Source organism: Lolium rigidum, chromosome 4, assembly GCF_022539505.1.
Source record: "Lolium rigidum isolate FL_2022 chromosome 4, APGP_CSIRO_Lrig_0.1, whole genome shotgun sequence".
NCBI lineage: Eukaryota > Viridiplantae > Streptophyta > Magnoliopsida > Poales > Poaceae > Lolium > Lolium rigidum.
Genome location: NC_061511.1, coordinates 28607003 through 28619106, shown reverse-complemented (window position 1 = coordinate 28619106; position 12104 = coordinate 28607003).

The following is a 12104-nucleotide window of genomic DNA, read 5'->3' as shown; positions in this document are numbered from 1 at the left end:
GGTGTTCTTCTCTTTGTTCATGAGCATGAAGCTCTCGAGGTACCGCACCGCCTTGGTCCTTGTGCTTGAGCCGTCTTGGAGCTGGCTATCGCGCATGTAGTAGGGATCCGCTACCGCGTTGTGGGGGGTATCTCTCTGTTGATCTTCATCTGAAGATTGATCGCGTATAGGCAGACCAAGTTATAGTCGAGCCGTTTCTAGTGAAACAGATTGAAGACGTCCTCGAACGCTATGAAGAAGATATCCGTGGGGTCTTCATGGACGAAGTTCGGGTCTTGTGGCACCTTGACCGAGAACACCGGGTAATTTGGATCCTTGTCTTTAAGAAGGATGCCCTCTAGATAATGAATAGTGTGCTGCAAAGGGAGCATTGGTCCACTTGCGAGGTGTTCCATGTCCTTAGGCAGTATCGGTTTACCAGCTTCATGACACCGGGGCAAGCCATCCGGTGTCGGTGGTAACATGTCGTCGGCCCGGATCCTCTTAGGAGCAGGATGGCTCGAAGATGCGCCCTTCTTGGCTCCTCTCTTCCTTGCCTTCTTCACCTGACCTGCTGGGGGTGCTTCGGGTGCTGGTGGTGCTGATGGTGGTGCTTCGGGTGCTGCTGGGGTTGCTTTGGGTGCTGGTGGTGCTTCTGGGGTTGCTTGGGGTGCTGCTGGGGTTGATTTGGGTGGCTCCCCGACGATCGTCTTACGCAGCGTGTTAGGGCTGAAAACGGTAGCAGGCTTGACTTGAGCTGGATTGCCAGACTCCGGAGGAGTGTCTTGAGAAAAACCCGTGAAGGTCAGGCACTGCTTCGTGACTGTAGTGGGACAACCAAGTTGATCGCCGTGAGTGTGGAAGGCTTCTTCATCCATAGGAGGCATGTACATATCTTGGCTGCAGGCGCCAGTGTTGATGTAGGCATCGATGTCATCATCATCATCTCCATCGTTGCCATCAAGTGGCGCCATGTCCTGGACCTTAGGTGGTGGCGGTTGAGACGCCGCCGCTTGGCGTACCTTGCGTCTGGTCGACGGTCGTTGCGGTAGCGCTCCCGACAGCTGTTGGTGGCGTGTGGTGGTGGCGGCGATCGCCGGTTCCTTCTGGGTGGCGGCGGCGGTTGCCGGTTCCTTCCGGGTGGCGGCGGCAACCGCCGGTTCCTTCAGGGTAGTGGGGGCGGCGACCGCCGTTTCCTTAAGGGTGTCATCGGCGCGGGCGATCTTGGGCCGGATGATAGGGGAGGTGGCGCCGGTGTTGTTCCTAGCACTCGGAAGACCCCCCAGACGAATCCGGTTCTTCAGCCATGTCATAAGCCATGAGGTGCAATCCCCAAGGTCCAAAACGTCGCCCTCGTCTATGCCCGGAGGTTGGTAGGGGGGATGACGTAGCGATATGATACGTCTCCAACGTATCTATAATTTCTTATGTTACATGCTAGTTTTATGACAATACCAACATGTTTTAGTCATACTTTATAATGTTTTTATGCATTTTCCGGAACTAACCTATTAACAAGATGCCGAAGCGCCAGTTCCTGTTTTCTGCTGTTTTTGGTTTCAGAAATCCTACACAGGAAATATTCTCGGAATTGGACAAAACAAAAGCCCATGGTCTTATTTTCCACGGAGCCTTCCAGAACACCGAAGAGGAGACGAAGAAGGGCCACGAGGCGGCCACCCCATAGGGCGGCGCGGCCCCACCCCTGGCCGCACCGCCATATGATGTGGGCCCTCGGGCACCCCCTTACGCTGCCCCTTCGCCTATTTATTCCCTCCGTCGCGAAAACCCTAGTACCGAGAGCCACGATACGGAAAAAGTTCCAGAGACGCCGCCGCCGTCAATCCCATCTCGGGGGATTCAGGAGATCGCCTCCGGCACCCTGCCGGAGAGGGGAATCATCACCGGAGGGCTCTACATCACCATGCCCGCCTCCGGACTGATGTGTGAGTGATGTCTACGGGTGCTTCTATTCTTGTAGACAGTGTTGGGCCTCCAATAGCAGAGGTTTGTAGAACAGCAGCAAGTTTCCATTAAGTGGATTACCCAAGGTTTATCGAACTCAGGGAGGAAGAGGTCAAAGATATCCCTCTCAAGCAACCCTGCAACCACAAAGCAAGAAGTCTCTTGTGTCCCCAACACACCAAATACACTTGTCAGATGTATAGGTGCACTAGTTCGGCGAAGAGATAGTAAAACACAGGTGGTATAGATGGTGGTAATATTGCAGAAAGTAAAGATGCAGTAAAACAGTAAACAAGCGGCACCAGAAAATAGCTTGCTGGCGTAGGAAGCAATTCTTTGTGGTGGAAACAAGGCCTAGGGATCATACTTTCACTAGTGGACACTCTCAACATTGATCACATAATAAATAAGTTATCTTTCCTTTGTGCTACATATACTCTTGTTTGATAATGAACACCACTAATTGTGTAGGATTACACGAACCCTCAATGCCGGAGTTAACAAGCTCCACAACATTCGATATTCATATTTAAGTAACCTTAGAGCATAATAGATCTTTGCAAAATAAACCAAGTACTAACATAGCATGCACACTGTCACCATCACACTACGAAGGAGGCATATATCACATCAATACTATCATAATGACAATTAACTCCACAATCTACAAGAGATTATGATCATAATCTACGAAAAGAACTACACGATGCACACACTATCACCATTACACCATGCAGGAGGAATAGACTACTTTAATAACATCACATGAGTAGCACATAGATAAATAGTGATACAAAACACATTGCAATCATAAAGGGATATAAATAAGCACTTCACTATGCCATTCATAACAGTGAATAAGTATTCTGTGAAATATAGCCTAAGAGACCCACACGGTGCACACACTGTCACCTTTACACACGTGGGACAAGGAGTCTCCGGAGATCACATAAGTAAAACCCACTTGACTAGCATAATGACATCTAGATTACAAGCATCATCATATGAATCTCAATCATGTAAGGCAACTCATGAGATTATTGTATTGAAGTACATAGGAGAGAGATGAACCACATAGCTATCGGTACAGCCCCGAGCCTCGATGGAGAACTACTCCCTCCTCATGGGAGCAGCAGCGGTGATGAAGATGGCGATGGAGATGGCAGCGGTGTCGATGGAGAAGCCTTCCGGGGGCACTTCCCCGTCCCGGCGGCGTGCCGGAACAGAGACTCCTGTCCCCCAGATCTTGGCTTCGCGATGGCGGCGGCTCTGGAACTTTTCTCATACCGTGGCTTATTCGTATCGTGTTTTGGGTCAGGGACCTTTATATAGGCGAAGAGGCGGAGTCGGAGGGCTGACGAGGCGACGACACACTAGGGGGGCGTGGGCCCAGCCCTGGCCGCGCCGCCCTATCATCTAGGCCCACCAGGGCTCCCCTCTGGTGGCTCTCGGGTGTTCTGGAAGCTTCGTGGAAAAATAGGATGCTGGGCATTGATTTCGTCCGATTCCGAGAATATTTCCTTACTAGGATTTCCGGAACCAAAAACAGCAGAAAACGAGAACCGGCCCTTCGGCATCTCGTCAATAGGTTAGTTCCGGAAAACGCATAAATATGACATAAAGTATGCATAAAACATGTAGATATCATCAATAAAGTAGCATGGAACATAAGAAATTATAGATACGTTGGAGACGTATCAAGCATCCCCAAGCTTAGTTCTGCTCGTCCCGAGCAGGTAAAACGATAACAAAGATAATTTCTGAAGTGACATGCCGTCATAAACTTGATCATATTGTAAACATATGTAATGAATGCAGCGATCAAAACAATGGTAATGACATGAGTAAACAACTGAATCATAAAGCAAAGACTTTTCATGAATAGTACTTTCAAGACAAGCATCAATAAGTCTTGCATAAGAGTTAACTCATAAAGCAATAATTCAAAGTAAAAGGTATCGAAGCAACACAAAGGAAGATTAAGTTTCAGCGGTTGCTTTCAACTTGTAACATGTATATCTCATGGATAATTGTCAACATAGAGTAATATAACAAATGCAATAAGCAAGTATGTAAGAATCAATGCACAGTTCACACAAGTGTTTGCTTCTTGGGATGGAGAGAAATAGGTGAACTCGACTCAACATAAAGGTAAAAGAATGGTCCTTCAAAGAGGAAAGCATCGATTGCTATATTTGTGCTAGAGCTTTGGTTTTGAAAACATAAAGAGAGCATAAAAGTAAAATTTTGAGAGGTGTTTGTTGTTGTCAACGAATGGTAGTGGGCACTCTAACCCCCTTGCCGTACAAACCTTCAAAGAGCGGCTCCCATTTTATTTTATTTTTGGGTGGCACTCCTTCCAACCTTTCTTTCACAAACCATGGCTAACCGAATCCTCGGGTGCCCGCCAACAATCTCATACCATGAAGGAGTGCCTTTTTATTTTAGTTTTATTATGATGACACTCCTCCCCACCTTTGCTTTCTCAAGCCATGGCTAACCGAATCCTTCGGTGCCGTCGAACAATCACATACCATGGAGGAGTGTCTATTTTTGTTAATTAATTTGGGACTGGGAATCCCATTGCCAACTCTTTTTGCAAAATTATTGGATAAGCTGGATGAAGCCACTAGTCCATTGGTGAAAGTTGCCCAACAAGATTGAAAGATAAACACCACATACTTCCTCATGAGCTATAAAACATTGACACAAATAAGAGGTAATAACTTTTGAATTGTTCAAAGATAGCACTCAAGCAATTTACTTTGGAATGGCGGAGAAATACCATGTAGTAGGTAGGTATGGTGGACACAAATGGCATAGTGGTTGGCTGAAGGATTTTGGATGCATGAGAAGTATTCCCTCTCGATACAAGGTTTAGGCTAGCAAGGTTATTTGAAACAAACACAAGGATGAACCGGTGCAGCAAAACTCACATAAAAGACATATTGTAAACATTATAAGACTCTACACCGTCTTCCTTGTTGTTCAAAACTCAATACTAGAAATTATCTAGACCTTAGAGAGACCAAATATGCAAACCAAATTTTAGCAAGCTCTATGTATTTCTTCATTAATGAGTGCAAAGTATATGATGCAAGAGCTTAAACATGAGCACAACAATTGCCAAGTATCACATTATCCAAGACATTTTACCAATTACTACATGTAGCATTTTCTCGTTTCCAACCATATAACAATTAACGAAGCAGTTTCAACCTTCGCCATGAACATTAAAAGCTAAGAACACATGTGTTCATATGAACCAGCGGAGCGTGTCTCTCTCCCACACAAGGATGAACTTATTCAAACAAAAATAAAAATAAACAGACGCTCCAAGTAAAGTACATAAGATGTGAAAGAATAAAAACATAGTTTCACTAGAAGAAACCTGATAAGTTGTCGATGAAGAAGGGGATGCCTTGGGCATCCCCAAGCTTAGATGCTTGAGTCTTCTTAAAATATGCAGGGATGAACCACCGGGGCATCCCCAAGCTTAGACCTTTCACTCTTCTCGATCACATTATATCACCCTCTTCTATTGACCCTTGAAAACTTCCTTCACACAAACTTCAAGCAAACTCATGAGAGGGTTAGTGCTTAACCACAAATTCACATATTCAGAGGTGACACAATCATTCTTAACACTTCTGGACATTGCACAAAGCTTCTGAAAATTAATGGAACAAAGAAACTCATTCAACATAGCAAAAGCGGCAATGCGAAATAAAAGACAGAATCTGTCAAAAACAGAACAGTCCGTAAAGATGCTTCTTGACTGGGCACTTAACTTGCTCAAATGGAAAAACTCAAAACTAATGAAAGTTGCGTACATATCTGAGGATCACGCTCGTAATTTTTCAGATTTGTTCGATTTTTTTACAGAGACTTATGCCAGAATTCGTGACAGACAGCAATGCTGTTTCTGTGCAGCGATCCCAAATATAACATCAACTTTAACATAGAAACTTTACTTGGCACAAAAACATGATAAGGAGAGGTTGCTACAGTAGTAAACAACTTCCAAGACTCAACAAAACAAAAATTTCTGTAGTAAAATAAACACATGGGTTATCTCCCAAGAAGTTCTTTCTTTATAGCCATTAAGATGGGCTCAGCAGTTTTAATGATGCACTCGCAAGAAATAGTATTTGAAGCAAAAAGAGAGCATCAAGAGGCAAATTCAAAACAAATTTAAGTCTAACATGCTTCCTATGCATAGGAGTCTTGTAAATAAACAAGTTCATGAAGAGCAAAGTAACAAGCATAGGAAGATAGAACAAGTGTAGCTTCAAAAATTTCAGCACATAGAGAGGCATTTTAGTAACATGAAAATTTCTACAACCATATTTTCCTCTCTCATAATAACTTTCAGTAGCATCATGAGCAAACTCAAAAATATAACTATCACATAAAGCATTCTTATCATGAGTCTCATGCATAAAATTATTACTACTCCCAACATAAGCATAGTCATTCTTATTAATTGTAGTGGGAGCAAATTCAACAAGGTAACTATCATTATTATTCTCATCAAGTGTAGGAGGCATAGTATAATCACAATAAAATTTACTCTCCATAGTAGGTGGCACCAAAAGACCACTATCATTATAATCATCATAAATAGGAGGCATATCATAATCAAGATAAACTTTCTCCTCAATACCCGGAGGGCTAAAGAGATCATTTTCATCAAAACCGACCTCCCCAAGCTTAGAATTTTCCATAGCATTAGCAACAATGGTGTTCAAAGCATTCATATTAATAACATTCCCATTAGCATGCATATAAATTTCCATGGGTTTTTTAATTCTCTCTTCAAACACATCATGTCCTAATTCAAGATAAAGTTCATAAAGATCTCTCATATTTTTGTTGTTTTCCATTATGCCTAACTAGTGTAAACAAGAAACAAAAAGATGCAATTGCAGGATCTAAAGGAAATAGCTTCGAGTACATACAATGGCACCGGAAAATAGCTTAGTAGCCGAGATCCGGAGTGTGAGTACCTTTTACCTTTCCTCCCCGGCAACGGCGCCAGAAAATAGCTTGATGTCTACGGGTGCTTCTATTCTTGTAGACAGTGTTGGGCCTCCAAGAGCGAGAGGTTTGTAGAACGAGCAACAAGTTTCCCTTAAGTGGATTACCCAAGGTTTATCGAACTCGGGGAGGAAGAGGTCAAAGATATCCCTCTCAAGCAACCCCGCAACCACAAAGCAAGAAGTCTCTTGTGTCCCCAACACACCAAATAGACTTGTCGGATGTATAGGTGCACTAGTTCGGCGAAGAGATAGTAAAACACAGGTGGTATAGATGGTGGTAATATTGCGGAAAGTAAAGATGCGAGTAAAACAGTAAACAAGCGGCGCCAGAAAATAGCTTGCTGGCGTAGGAAGCAATTCTTTGTGGTGGAAACAAGGCCTATGGATCATACTTTCACTAGTGGACACTCTCAACATTGATCACATAATAAATAAGTTCTCTTTCCTTTGTGCTACATATACTCTTGTTTGATAATGAACACCACTAATTGTGTAGGATTACACGAACCCTCAATGCCGGAGTTAACAAGCTCCACAACATTCGATATTCATATTTAAGTAACCTTAGAGCATAATAGATCTTTGCAAAATAAACCAAGTACTAACATAGCATGCACACTCGTCACCATCACACTACGAAGGAGGCATAGATCACATCAATACTATCATAATGACAATTAACTCCACAATCTACAAGAGATTATGATCATAATCTACGACAAGAACTACACGATGCACACACTCGTCACCATTACACCATGCAGGAGGAATAGACTACTTTAATAACATCACATGAGTAGCACATAGATAAATAGTGATACAAAACACATTGCAATCATAAAGGGATATAAATAAGCACTTCACTATGCCATTCATAACAGGTGAATAAGTATTACGTGAAATATAGCCTAAGAGACCCACACGGTGCACACACTTGTCACCTTTACACACGTGGGACAAGGAGTCTCCGGAGATCACATAAGTAAAACCCACTTGACTAGCATAATGACATCTAGATTACAAGCATCATCATATGAATCTCAATCATGTAAGGCAGCTCATGAGATTATTGTATTGAAGTACATAGGAGAGAGATGAACCACATAGCTACCGAGTACAGCCCCGAGCCTCGATGGAGAACTACTCCCTCCTCATGGGAGCAGCAGCGGTGATGAAGATGGCGATGGAGATGGCAGCGGTGTCGATGGAGAAGCCTTCCGGGGGCACTTCCCCGTCCGGCGGCGTGCCGGAACGAGACTCCTCGTCCCCCAGATCTTGGCTTCGCGATGGCGGCGGCTCTGGAACTTTTCTCGTACCGTGGCTTATTTGTATCGTGTTTTAGGTCAGGGACCTTTATATAGGCGAAGAGGCGGAGTCGGAGGGCTGACGAGGCGACGACACACTAGGGGGGCGCGGGCCCAGCCCTGGCCGCGCCGCCCTATCATCTGGGCCCACCGTGGCTCCCCTCCGGTGGCTCTCGGGTGTTCGGAAGCTTCGTGGAAAAATAGGATGTTGGGCATTGATTTCGTCCGATTCCGAGAATATTTCCTTACTAGGATTTCGGAACCAAAAACAGCAGAAAACAGAACCGGCCCTTCGGCATCTCGTCAATAGGTTAGTTCCGGAAAACGCATAAATATGACATAAAGTATGCATAAAACATGTAGATATCATCAATAAAGTAGCATGGAACATAAGAAATTATAGATACGTTGGAGACGTATCAGTGAGTAGTTCATCCTTGGACTACGGGTCCATAGCAGTAGCTATCATGTTTAGATCTTGTGAGCTGCCTATCATGATCAGGATCATCTATTTGTAATGCTACGTGTTGTGTTTGTTGGGATCCGATGAATATTGAATACTATGTCAAGTTGATTATTGATCTATCATATATGTGCTATTTATGTTCTTGATCTATCATATATGTGCTATTTGTAATGCTACGTGTTGTGTTTGTTGGGATCCGATGAATATTGAATACTATGTCAAGTTGATTATTGATCTATCATATATGTGCTATTTATGTTCTTGCATGCTCTGTGTTGCTAGTAGAGGCTCTGGCCAAGTTGATACTTGTGACTCCAAGAGGGAGTATTTATGCTCGATAGTGGGTTCATGCCTCCATTGAATGCAGGACGATGTGACGAAAGTTCTAAGGTTGTGGATGTGCTGTTGCCACTAGGGATAAAACATCGATGCTTTGTCTAAGGATATTTGTGTTGATTACATTACGCACCATACTTAATGCAATTGTCTGTTGTTTGCAACTTAATACTGGAAGGGGTGCGGATGCTAACCTGAAGGCGGACTTTTTAGGCATAGATGCATGCTGGATGGCGGTCTATGTTCTTTGTCGTAATGCCCTAAGTAAATCTCATAGTAGTCATCATGATATGTATATGAATCTCTATTATGTCAATTGCCCAACTGTAATTTGTTCACCCAACATGCTATTTATCTTATTGGAGAGACACCACTAGTGAACTGTGGACCCCGGTCCTTTTCTTTTACATCTGAAATACAATCTACTGCAATCACTGTTCTCTGTTGTTTTCTACAAGCAAACATCATTCTCCACACCTTACGTTTAATCCTTTGTTTTCAGCAAGCCGGTGAGATTGACAACCTCACTGTTAAGTTGGGGCAAAGTATTTTGATTGTGTTGTGCAGGTTCCACGTTGGCGCCGGAATCCTTGGTGTTGCGCCGCACTACACTCCTCCACCAACAACCTTCATGTGGCCTTCATCTCCTACTGATTCGATAAACCTTGGTTTCTTACTGAGGGAAAACTTGTTGTTGTACTCATCATACCTTCCTCTTGGGGTTCCCAACGGACGTGTGCTTTACCGTCACAAGGAAGCTGTTTCTACACGCCACAAGCAGCTCTTTTTCTGGCGCCGTTGCCGGGGAGATCAAGACATGCTGCAAGGGGAGTCTCTCACATCCAATCTCTTTACTTTGTTTATTGTCTTGCTTTACTTTATTTTATTTTTCTGTCTTGTTTGCTTTCTCTATATCAAAAACACAAAAAAATTAGTTACTTGCATTTACTTTATCAGTTTACTTTTGTTTATTTCATCATGCTTCACCCTAAGTTCACTTTGAAAGATATATCAGTAGGAAGTGGGTCTATCATTGGAAGAGAAAATATAGAAGAATTTTTCACTCATGTTAGTAAGGCTGAAGATTTTGAAGATAGATCCTTGGTAGAACTTGCTCCTGATTATGAAACTGCTGCTGCCTGTTTAGTGCGCATGTTGGAAGCTATATTTGTTAATCTTAATCCTATAATGCAACATATGTTTCTTACACTCTGTGATATGGAAGAAGGAGAGAAGAAAGGATTTGTTTTAGAAACCCTTCTTAAAGAATTTGGTGATGTAGCTAGAGAAGCTAGGAAAGTCTTTATTAGACATAAGATGCTCGGCTTTTATACCAATTTTGCAAGTACCATTGAAAGGATGGAAAAAGATAGGCTTAAGTACATTAATGAAGCCAATTGTGAGGGGGAGATTAAAATACCAATACTTCATAAACTCATAGGAATGCATGAGGCACTAGAAAAGAATTTTGATTGGATTGTTCCTGAAAATTTATTTGAGGGGATAGTAAGCCTAAAACTAATAAAAAAGGAGCTTCTTACATCCATAAGATACAATGCATAGTTGAGAAAACTCCAAACTCCTCTGTTGATGCTTCATCTCTTGATGTTACTTGATTTGCACTTTCTGCGCCTAGCTGAAAGGCGTTAAAGAAAAGCGCTTATGGGAGATAACCCATTATTTTATTTCTGCAATTTTTGTTTTATATTTTTGTCAAGGTGCTTGTTACTACTGTAATAGTACCTTTGTATCTTTACTTTCATGCATTGTTGTGCCAAGTAAAGTCTCTAATAGAAGGTTGATACTAGATTTGGATTTCTGCGCACAAACAAATTTCTTAGCTGTCACGAATTCGCGTTTTTCTCTCTGCAGAAGAATCAAAAAAATCAGCGAAAATTTATGCATTATCCTCAGATATGTACGCAACTTTCATTAGTTTTGAGTTTTTCCATCTGAGCAAGTTAAGTGCTTCAAAAAAATTCGTCTTTACGGACTGTTCTGTTTTGACAGATTCTGCCTTTTATTTCGCATTGTCTCTTTTACTGTGTTTGATTGGATTTCTTTGCTCCATTAAATTTCAGTAGCCTTGGGTAATGTCCAGAAGTGTTAAGAATGATTGTGTCCTCTCTGAACATGTGAATTTTTGATTATGCACTGATAACCCACAAGTATAGGGGATCGCAACAGTCTTCGAGGGAAGTATTACCCAATTTATTGATTCGACACAAAGGGAGACAAAGAATACTTGTAAGCCTTAACAGCGGAGTTGTCAATTCAGTTGCACCTGGAAATAGACTTGCTCGCAAGAGTTTATCAGTAGCAACAGTTTTATAGCAGTAGGAATAGCGAAATAACAGCAGCGGTGAAATAAAGACAGCAGTTGTGATTATAGTAAACAGCAGGATTAAAATACTGTAGGCACAGGGATGGATGAACGGGCATTGCATGGATGAGAGAATTCATATAACAATCATGGTAGGGCATTTGCAGGTAATAATAAAGCGGCATCCAAGTACTAATCAATCCATAGGCATGTGTTTCGTATATAGTCGTACGTGCTCGCAATGAGAAACTTGCACAACATCTTTTGTCGTACCAGCCGGTGGCAGCCGGGCCTCTAGGGAAACTACTGGAAATTAAGGTACTCCTTTTAATAGAGTACCGGAGAAAAGCATTAACACTCTGTGAACACATGTGATCCTCACATCACCGCCTTCCCCTCCGGTTGTCCCAATTCTTGTCACTTTGGGGCCTCGGGTTCCGGACAGCAACGTGTGTATACAACTTGCAGGTAAGATTATAAAACAATGCATATTATGATGAAACAATAACATGTTCAGATCTGAGATCATGGCACTCGGGCCCTAGTGACAAGCATTAAGCATAACAAGTTGCAACAATATCATAAAAGTAACATCTACGAATACTAGGCACCATGCCCTAACAATCTTATGACTATTACATGATCAATCTCATCCAATCCCTACCATCCCCTTCAGCCTACAGCGGGGG